General features: G+C 47.6%; 1 protein-coding gene across 6 annotated transcripts in view; it reads left to right on the top strand.

The window, feature by feature from the left end:
- Positions 1 to 1093: 1093 nt before the first annotated feature.
- The window catches only part of ZFAND6 (zinc finger AN1-type containing 6), a 37765-nt gene continuing 28317 nt past the window's right edge, over positions 1094 to 10541 (top strand). For 2 of the 6 annotated variants that reach the window (XM_084268203.1, XM_084268198.1), the window contains exons 1-2: positions 1094 to 1173; positions 4016 to 4108. The gene's annotated coding sequence lies outside the window, so the exon portion shown is untranslated. Of the gene's footprint in view, positions 1174 to 4015; positions 4109 to 5716; positions 5768 to 5852; positions 5929 to 8225; positions 8277 to 10541 lie in introns of those variants that run through there. The other 4 variants (XM_084268199.1, XM_084268200.1, XM_084268201.1 and 1 more) reach the window with 4 other exon arrangements.

Here is a 10541-nt window from a genome sequence, read left to right as displayed (position 1 = left end):
TGGCTTCCCTTGAGCTTCACAGCTGCTCACTTTTTTTCCTCCTCCAAAACTCTTTACAAACTCAGCTCACCTCCTGGCAGCTCCTCCACCCTTGGCGTGCTCCTCTCCACTATCTGCAGATAAAATTCCTCTTTTATTTGGTTTGTTTCACCTGTCTGGAACCCTGTCCTCTTTTCCTATCTCCTTCAAGCTGCCAAGTCACTCACCATCCACCTTTAAAACCTTCCTTCATGGTAGAGGTTACAGCTGCCTGTGACACGAGGTGAGATTGTACGGCGGGTGCAGTGTGAAAACGTTCTGTATAAAAATAAGCTGTGTATTGCCTCAGAACCCTGCAATTAAAAACCCCAACAACAGAAAACACAACCAGAAACGAGTCATGTGGCGTGCTGCAGATAACAGGAGATTAAAGATCAGCAGCTGACTTTGTGCAGGGGACGTGAGGCAGGTGACTGGCGAGGGGCCCACGGGAGAGGTCAGATCTCTGCAGAGCCCACCCAAGCGAGACCCTCTCTGTAGGGAAGCCTTTTCCTTCATGGATTTAAGACACCCTCTGGGTAGAAAGGCAGGCGATGGGCAGCCAGGCAGGGTTTTTATGGCGGAATTTATTTATTTGGGGGAGGAGGAGGGTGGACGATGGCATGCTGAAGGACCGCGCGGGTGTCAGGGGCTATCTCCTCACAGGCTGCCCTCCAAAGGCTACCGCAGGCCCTGGTCCCGAGCCTGAGGCGAGCAACCCCTTCCCGTGCTAGCCGGGCCCTTTCCGGGCTCGCCCGGTCAGCTTGCCCAGTACTAGCGGTCCCTGCCCGCCCGCCCGCCCGCCCGCCCGCCCGCCCGCCGCCGCCGCCGCCGCCGCCCCACTCCCACCCCTACATTCCCCACAAGGCACTCAAGAAGGGGGGAAACACAGGACAGGCCGCTTCCCCTTTAAATAGCATTCTGCGGTTAACGTCGCCGCCCTCTTCGTGTAGTAATTAGTCGCGGCTGTAGCACCGCCTCCTCGTCCGTGAGGCCGCCCTTCCTCGGCTCCGCCAATCAGCGCCCGCTCGCGTCACTCCGAGGGCAACGAAACAGGGAGAAAGGGAAAAAAAAGTTTGGTGAGGAGCGAGCGGGGCCAGGCGGGGCCGAGCCGAGCCGAGCGGGCGGTGGCGGGACGCGGCGGCCCGGAGGCAGGTGAGGGCAGCGCGGCTGGGTCGGGGGCCGCCAGCTGGGCGGGCTGGGGGCTGCCAGCCCCTCTCTGCGGTGGGGCTGCTGAGGCGGCGGCCGCCCGGTCGCCCCGGGGGAGCGGCTTAGGGGCCGAGGGGAGACTGTCGTTCCCCTCACTGCCGCCTCCCCCCCCTGACCCCCGTGCCCAGCGGGCGCGGGGCTGCGGGGCGGCGGCGGGGCCGGGCCCCGGGCCTCGGGGCTCTTTTTCTCCCTTTTTTGGTCGTTCCTTCCTCTTCCCCCCCCACTCCCCCCCCACCCCCCCCCGCCGGGCAGCTCCTCGCTGCGTGCGCAGGAGCCATCCCAGGGCAGAGGTGTTTGTACTCGTGTCCTTGGGTGGAAGGGGAGAGGCAGCCCGCCTGCCCGCGGCGCGCCGCCAGCCCTGCGCCGGGCGGGCGCTCGGCCCCCGCCGCTCCCCTCCTTCCCCCGGCTTATTTTAGTTCGGCTGGGAGAGGCCGAGGGCTGAGCCGGCGGAGCGGCGGGGCCGGCCTCCCTGGCCGGCGGGTCTCCCAGCTGCTGGGGGGGGGGGGGGCGTTTGGACTTGACCGAGCGGCGGTGCGCGGGGAGCGGGAGGGGCTCGCCCGTCGCCTCGGTGCCGGGGCCTGTCTTCCCCGGGCCGCGGCGGCCGGTGGCTGCTGCGGTCGGTGTGCCTGAATGCACCTCGGATAAGTTTAGCGCAGCGGTTTTGGCCGGTTTCGGGGACGGGAGTATTCAGGAAGCAACATGCGCCCTCCCAGTTAAAGCGGGGGTTTAGGGCTGCGTAGCCTGTCATCCTTTGGCTTTGTATGGTACAAAAAAGTTCTTTTTAATGCTGTGTTCGCCGAGGAACCCTGCGAGGCTTAACCAGGCTTCTGCCCTTGATGGGTAAGGGTTGAGAACATCCACCCGTTTCCACAGGATGTTGGGGGGGGGAGAATCTTAAGAAGCGAACCCTGCTAATTATCTTAGTGCCAGTAACGACGGCAGGAGCAGCGGAATGTAGAAGCTTCCACCAAATGTGCTACTGTAACGTGGGGGCATTTGGCAAAACCGATGGCAGTTACCTCTCTCCCCGAGTGGACTCACTTGTTGTGTTCTGAAGTCCATTCCCTGGATGTTTGTCCAGGCTTGTCCTATAATAGATGTCATTGCATAAGAGTTACGGGGAGTATAGAGCGTGCTGAGTTTCATTCTGAGGGTCTGTGCTCGCATCTCAGCTGTGCCAAACTCTCTGTGTATGCTGAGAGAAGGGCACAGCGAGGCAAACTGCTCTGTGAACTTCAGAGGAAAAAAAACAACAGCCAAAACCTCTTCTCTTCCTCCTCCTCCTCCTTCCAAACAAATTATTTTGTTTGTGTGATGTCATCTGCAGTAATTTCTTTCACAGACTGCTGTGATAGTAGTAACTCAACAATTGAGGAAGCAAATATGTTAATTCCTTCCTTACTCTTTCCTGTCTCTTTAAACTTTTATAGTTTTGCTCTTTGAAATGTGTGTTTATCTAGTGCAGAGGTACCCCCACCTGTCCTTTATATGATCACCTGACCTACAACAAGGGAACTGGCTTTTTTCTGATCTGTCATGTATTTATTCAGGCCGAAACAGCAGTGTGTTTTGGGAATGTTTTTTTCCTTATGATACTGAGTACCAAAGTCTACGATGTGTATCATGACACAGTTCCTTGAGCTTACAACTTTCCAGATAACTTCTTCAGTAGCAAAAATTCTTTTCTCCTCTACGTCATGTATGTATTTCTTAGGATACCTCTTGAAATATTTTTGTCTTACAAAACTATGAATCATGCTAAAATTATTTTAATCTGTTATTTGATTTCTTGACTAACCATAAATTTATGGCAAAAATTAACAACATTGCATGCTAAATAATACACTTTTAAGAGTGTGGTCTGAGAATCCAAGTTTACATTTCGACTTCTGGTTACTTTATGGTCTCAGCTGGCACACTCAAAACCTTACACAAATAGCTGGAAAGAGATAGTGGCAAGTTATCGGAAGGAGAGTAGCATAAACACAAACTACCGAAAAGTCACCATGGTTACAGATAAAGGTAATCCCTGTTTCTGTGAAAGTGTGTCCTTTTGTAACAGCTATATTAATCAGCCTTATTTCTGAGGGAATTTTAAGTATACAAACTTCTTGGCAGCTAATAGATAGGAAGCTTTTTAATTTTTTTTTTTAATACTGAATTGGCTATAACTTGCATTCAAGATACTTGATTTTAACCTCCAAAGAGTATTATAGATTGCATAGAAATGTACTTGGACCATGCTGAATTCAGTGGAAATGGTACTGGTTTTTTTTTTTTTTCTGGTGGAGTTCTGATGTCAAGGAAAAGTCTTTTAAAATGTCTAGATCCTTTCCTCAAGGACTCTGACTGAAGCAAGTGATGTGGCCATCTGTCACTGGTGGCCTCCGTGATGCAGATGTACAAGATGTAATTCCCTGTCTTGATTTACAAAAAGAGCCTCACAGAACAAATCCCAAACATACACAAATATACACCCCCCTCCAAATAAACTAAAACCAAACAACAAAAAACCCCAAATCCAACACTGCAACTGCTGAGGCAAGCGAGGCCTGTTATGGATGTGCAGCTTTGTAGGCCAGGAGATAACAGGGGAAGTGGGAGGGGCTATGTAGAAGGAAGCAGTTGGGGTTTAACATGTGGATGAACTTTAAGTTCTCTGGGTAGTTTGAGAGAGCTGCTAAGACTTCCAGGGGGATGTGTTTTGGTCTGGTGCATCTGTACAGCTAACCAGTTGTCTCTGATGAAGACCCAGTATTTACCATGTGTATCTCTTTGTTGTTTCCAGATTCGATTATTGCAGTGCAGCAGTAAATCTTGGATTGAAAGCAGCAAGAGAAATCCCAAAGTTCTTCAGGATTACTGAAATCTCATCAGTCTGGTATGTTGCACTCTAGACTCCTGGAATACCAAGTTGAATTCTTTGTATGTGAGGGCCTCCTTAGTTACTCCTAAGGATACTGAAGTTTCTAGGGCCTTGGCTTTTTTTCATCAGCAGCTTCATTGTTGGGAAGTAATATGCTACTAAGAACTATGCAACTCTGTATTGCTGGGGTTACGTAGAAGATTGTTTTTGGTAATGGTGTTTGTAGCAGGACAATGAACCTTCAGTCAACATACACTCTGAACTTGTTTTCATCCTACCTGGAAATTCCAGATACTTTTTCAGACTTGTTTTAAAAGTCATTTTGAAAAGGAGCTATTGGTAATTGACTTTCTAGAGCCTGTACACAGATGTATTGAAGAATGTTTAAGAATATGAAAAGGAACGTTGCTTTCATCACCCAGGGATTTTTTTCCATGTCCTTATGTGGACATGGCCCTTAGGAAGCTTGTGTTGTTTAGGTTTGATTAAAAAATTATTACTAATGTCTCAAAATAATTTCTCAAATACAAAAGTTCTGAAATTCTTATATTAATGTACTTTTAAATTGTATGTATTTGCAAAAATATATTGTACAGCGAGATTGAGAACTATTGCTTATAAAGAGGACTGCAGTGTCTGAGAGCGAGAAAGGAATGGGAAGCTAAATATTACTTTCAAAGAATTTTCTGATAATAAAAAAGCTAAAAGACAGAGGTCTAATTGTTTAAAAATAATAAATAAAAAATTCAGCACATGCTGTAGTGCTGACATAATTGACAGCCAGAGGGTAAAGTCCTTTTCTGCGATGCAAGTTCAGTGCATGTGTGCGGCAGTACACTTGCCTTGCTACTTATTAACATGTACAGAATCCAAGAGGTATAATATATTCATGACTGTGAAAAACAGGTGCCAAATTGTGAAGAAAGCTCTTGTGGTTCACACTGATCTGTTTGGAACTGGACAGCAAGTAACCATCTCTTCATCTAATCCCCGAACAGCCATCACATGTAGCTTTTGATCGCTACTATTCTGGTCGCTGTTTGAACTGGTGACTTAAAGATGAAAGGCTCTGTTCTTGATCTCTTGAGCTGTCAAGTCCTCCAAACTTGCTGTCTTCTGTATGTGCAAGATTACAGAACAAATGGCCTCTTAGCTGTTCCATGATTACAATAGTCAAATGAGAGTCAGGTGCTTTCTCTTGTTACTGTCCTCAGTGCGAAGTTCAGTGGCAGCGAACTCCATCTCTCTTATGCTACTGTCGAAGCTTCCCTGTTTAATGTACTGGCAGCTGCACTCTGTGATTTTTGGTTTGGTTGTTTTTTTTCCTGTATTGCTACGGGTACTGTAAGAGTAGCAAAGGCATAACTTGAGCCTGGACCTTAAAATAGTACTGCTGCATTTTTTTCCAAGAGATGTATGTGTTTACAAGGAAAATAGGTGACTTATGTGCAGAAGCTGAGCTTAGAAATTAGTCATCTTAAGGTCTAATTTCTCTAGGTCATCTTCAGCATAAGATAACAACTTGAATAACAATTTTTTTCTGTCCAGATTCCCAGCACTGATGTACAGATGTGTTTACCCGTGACTTCCAGCCCAGTGAGGTGGGGTCAGCTGTGAACCTAGCCTTGGTACCCCACATCACAGACCTTTGGGCGATCTTTTACGTCTGTAAGGGTAGTGTTTTGTGTTAAGTTTTTGTTTTGCTTTGCCACAAACGAGATAAGCAAATCAAGGAGGTCACAGTGCTGAATGGGGGAGAATCTGCTTTGCCCTTCCCCTTTTGCTCTGAGTAAGCCACGCTCTTGTTTATCAGAAGCTGGCCAAACTTCTGCCAGGTCAGTGACTCAGGCGCAGATGGAAGGGTCTGATGAACACCAGAGCTGGGCTAAGGGAGTGGGCCAGCCTGCATGACTGGGAGGGGAAAGGTGGGGAGAAAAAGGGATGAAACTTCTCCCTTGCGGTGATAAGGAGCTGCTGTGTAACAGAAGCACAGGCTGAAGTGTGGGATGTTTGATGATAAATTATTTTTCATCGTTACTGTTGTGAAGTGGCTAGACTTCTGCAGTGGCATGTAGAGCTGGAGAGTTTGGGGCTACTGTGCTTGCGTTTTTTCTCCTGTTTTGGAAGTACCCAAACAATAACACTGACTTTGGGGTAGTTGTGTTGTCTTCTAGCACTAGGCAGCTTGGTAAGGTCTGTGACTTTTGCTGTTGTTTTTATGGGCCTAAAGTTAATGTGCTCTAAATTGAAGCTTTCCAAGATTGGTTACTGAGATACTTAGAGGACACTTTCCTGGTATGTTTTATTTGCATGAACTATGTTCTTAGTTTTGATTGCTTAGATAACATTTGGTCAAAAAAGTATCATGTAAGTATAGCCTCATGGTTATCCTCAGGGGACCTGGTTAACTTCTAGCAGTACTGACTCTTGGAGGGAGCTGAATTCAGGTGCAGGGGTTGAGGTCTGGTTATTTCAGCTTGTATTTTAGGTTCTGTAGGGGAAGTTTGGTAGTTCTTGTTAGTTTTGTTCTTGTAGTGTTTTGTGCTTACTGACTTAGAACTGTAGTAATTGCTGCTTTTCAGCCCTACTTGGTTTTATGGTGTGATAGATTGCTCTAAAATAGAAGGTAGGTCATGTGCTATTGGGCTGTTTTAGAGGAATTACATACCCTTCCTGAAGGTGTGTTGATGTTCTTCTTGGTGCGTGTATCACTACTACTTGGCTGTAAATATTTTCCTGGTGCTGGGTGGTATTTGCAGTAAAGCAGTATGCTGAACTGTCTTGAACTTGATTAATCTGCATTAGGAAAGCTAAGCAGATGTGGGGTTCGTGGTGCAGGCTGCTGCTCCAGCACAGGCTGGAGGAAAGGTGGTGAGTGAGAACCAGAAATGAGTTATTTTTTCCTCTTCCCCTGCACAGCCCCAACCCAAACGCCCTTACACCACCGAGTGCTATATCTTCCTCTACCTTAATATTTTTAGTTATTCTACACTAAATGCAGAAAAACCTTTTACATAAGGCAACCTTGCTAACCAGAGAAGTCTTGTGTAACTGTGATGATACCTTGTGGGTGCAGGAGGGAGCACGCGCTGTGTTTTGGCTCTTCCCCGTGTTGCTTGTTTGGGAAAGGGCACAGCTCTTCCCCCCCCCAAAGAGGTGTCGTATCTGCAGTTGTGAAATATTTATTAAGCCTTGTTTTGTTTTTTCGTGCATGTTCCAGGCTCTTCACTTGATAGATGTGTAGGGAGCCACATCGGTGCTTACGCTGAGGGGAAAAGGCTCACTTAATCTAGAGGAGAGGCTTTTCTCTGGTGTGAAGAGGAAGCTGTGCCCTGAGAGAGGCTGTTTGTTGTCACAGCCCGAACCGTATCTTGCAGATGTGTTCAGCCAAGCGAAGCCTGAACAAGCAGGAAAAGTTTCTGGCAGAGGCCGCGGTACCTTGTGAGCCGGAGACGGTCACTTCCTGCGGAGCTCCTCTTCTGCTGACTCATCCTTTCAATTGGTGCGAGAGCCTTCGGGACTGGCAACCCAGCGGTATTTTTAGCCGGGGTCACTCATTTTTATACAGCGTGCCCGCTTCCCAGGGTAACTCCAGCCGCCCTCGGAGTGGATGGGCTCGAAACACCCGTCTAAATTTATCCCACGAGCCGGGTAAGCGGCGGTTGTGTAATTGCAGCGGGAGAAGGGCTCCCAGCCGCCCGGCGCTCTCCTCCTCTCCGCCCTCAGCCCATCCGGCCTGAGCGCAGCGTGCCGGGGGGCGGGGGTGGGGGGGGTGGGGGGAGACGCGCCCCGCCGCCGGGAGGCGCGGAGAGGCCCCGTGGGTGGGGGGGTCTGGCCAGCCGTAGCCACTCGCAGGGGCGCTCGGTGGAGCTCGCTCGGGGCGCCGAAGGTTGTAGTTTGTCACGGCCGGGAGCAGGGTCCTGTCCCTTTAAGAACCAGCTCGCCCAGGGTGTTCTAACCTGCCCAACCTAACCTGCTAGCAAGGAAAAAGTTCTTTAAATAATGGATACGCCGCTCCGCCAATCGGAGAGCGGAACCTGGCTGGAGGGGCGGGGTTCCCTCCCCTCGCCCAATAGGAACGGGGGAGGCGGGGCTCGGCGGCCAGGCTAGGCTGCGCCGAAGCCCAGCTTCAAGTGAAGTTAATCTGGGGTGAAGCAAACAGAAAATTGTGGAGATTTTGTTGGTAGGAATTTTCCGGTTCTAATCGCGTCGTGGGGCGTGATTTCGCCCTCCGGGGCCGTGGAGTTCACGGGCGCGGGGCTCTCCTTCCTTGTTTCGTTCTCTAATGGTGGCAGAATATTAACATTTATGCAGGGAAGCAGAACAAAAGGGCTCTTTAGGCAGGAAATAAGGTGTTGAGAGGCTCAAACTTGACCGAGTTTCTTTTGTCATCTGTTGGCTTGCGCCGGGTTGGCTCTTCGGTGGGGTTTGGGGGGGTTTTTTGGCGGTTTTGGTGGGTTATTTTTTTATTTTATTTTATTTTGCGTGGAAGGATCGAGTCGTTCCACCTTATGGAGAGATGTTAATTCTGAAACAGCGAGGATAATGCTGCTGCTTTGGAGTTACACAATGTTACGGGAAGAGAGCCCGATTTTAACTCTTAACTTCTCTGATTCTGATGAGATTGGGGCTAACTAATTATGACAGCTGCTGTGGGATTATTCAGTGATAGCATTTGCTCTAAGTCATTTGTCTTAAATTGTCTTTTGTTGTATCACTGAAGGCTGCTGTGCTGTTGTCTGTATAGTTGTTGAGATGAATGTCTCGCAGACCTTTAGCGTTTGGAACAAAGATACATAAAAAACTACATGGGAAATATTGCAGTTTTTCCTTTTTAATCAGTTCTGTAGAATATCTGGGTCTGTCAGAACTGATTTACAAACACAGGCACACAAATTAAGCATTATTACCTTGTGTTGTAGCTGCTACCCTTCCAGTTCTCCCTGCACCCCCCCCCCCCGCCCCCCCAACAAACCACCCCACAAAAAACCCCAACCAAAATAACACAGGCAAGGGAGACAGGAGATTTTTTTTTTCCCTTTAGGATTGGTCAGAATCTCTTGAGTCCTGAATTGCCAGATTGTGGCAGGTGTTTCCTTTGAGGGAAAATTATTTTTCTTCAGTCTCTGTACCAGATTTATCATATATGGTATTTTTAGTGACACTTTCTGCCTCTGAAAGGCCTTCAGGAGGAGGAAAAGTAGGATTTGCCATGGGTGGTGTGGGACAGGGTGAGAGGGAGGAGAGCAGGAAGTGGCGAGTCAGTAAGCAGGGGCTTTCTGATGAGAGTGAATACTTGTTTGATTGTCATCCTATCTGTGACTTTGACAAGTATGTTAGATGAGGCCACAAACAGAACAAAGCTTTCAGAATGGTGACTATATTTTCTTACTTCCCTAAATATTTTCTGCTTTTATAAAAAAAACAGTTGTGCCTGTGTACAGTTGCTCCTGGGAATTGGAAAGAAATACTCACAGCCTTAATACTTGTGGAGTTTGATGGGATTTGTATGATTGGTCAAAATGATAGAAGAATGGATGTGAAAATTGAGCAACAGTCTTCCAAATGACAGTGGAAAGCAATTGCGCAGACCTCTACTGAACGTAAACAAGTGTGGTTATTAAAGTATACCTCACTTTTTCAGCTTTACATTGAGCCATTTTGTTTTCTCCCCGAATGCTGGACATGGATTACTTTTATACATGTCAGTGTCTTGCCACGCTGGCATCTTGCCCTGCTCCAGTGGCTTATAGGTCTGAATTACTAATTCACTCTAGCTATCTATTTTTATCTGTTTATAACATTTAAAAAAATGTTCTAGATTGTATTTAAACCCTGGAAATTCAGCTTTAGAATAAGCAGTGACTATATATGGTGTTTTAGCTGAGAGGTGGGCCAGATCTCATGTGTCAGGGGAAATATTTGAGGCTGGGATATATAAGTGTTTAAATACCTGAATTTTGATTAATTTTTTAACTTAAAGTGATCCTAGGCCTAGACTTGTGAGATCAGATATGAGGTGAGGGCAAGAATAGTACAGTTTGCTATGATCTCTACAGATTGATGAGTACATGTGTTTGACTTCCTTAAACAAAAGGAAGCAGACTCAAGTATTTTAGTGCTGTTGCATGCTACGTTTAGCCAAAAGCTAGTTTTGTTTAGAACAGGAAAATAGCAGAATATGTATAGCAGCAGCTTGGTTCGTGTTGCTCGCTGTCCTGTTGAGTAGCTGTTTTTTTCTTGGGTCCCTTCTACCCCCTGACTTTGTTCTCCGGGACCACTTCTGCTGACTGACTCGACACGGAAGTGAAAAGCTCAACTTTCTTGCCACAGTTCTAACGCAGGCTGTTTGTAGAAAGCAAGTCTGCCCTAAAGGATAAACATACCACTTTGCTGGCACAGCTGTACAACTTCTGTATTCAGGCTACAGCAAATGTTTCTTGCCTGC

This window comes from Gallinula chloropus (assembly GCF_964237585.1).
Source record: "Gallinula chloropus genome assembly, chromosome: 9".
NCBI classification, from domain to species: domain Eukaryota; kingdom Metazoa; phylum Chordata; class Aves; order Gruiformes; family Rallidae; genus Gallinula; species Gallinula chloropus.
This window is presented reverse-complemented; position numbering and strand designations above follow the sequence as displayed.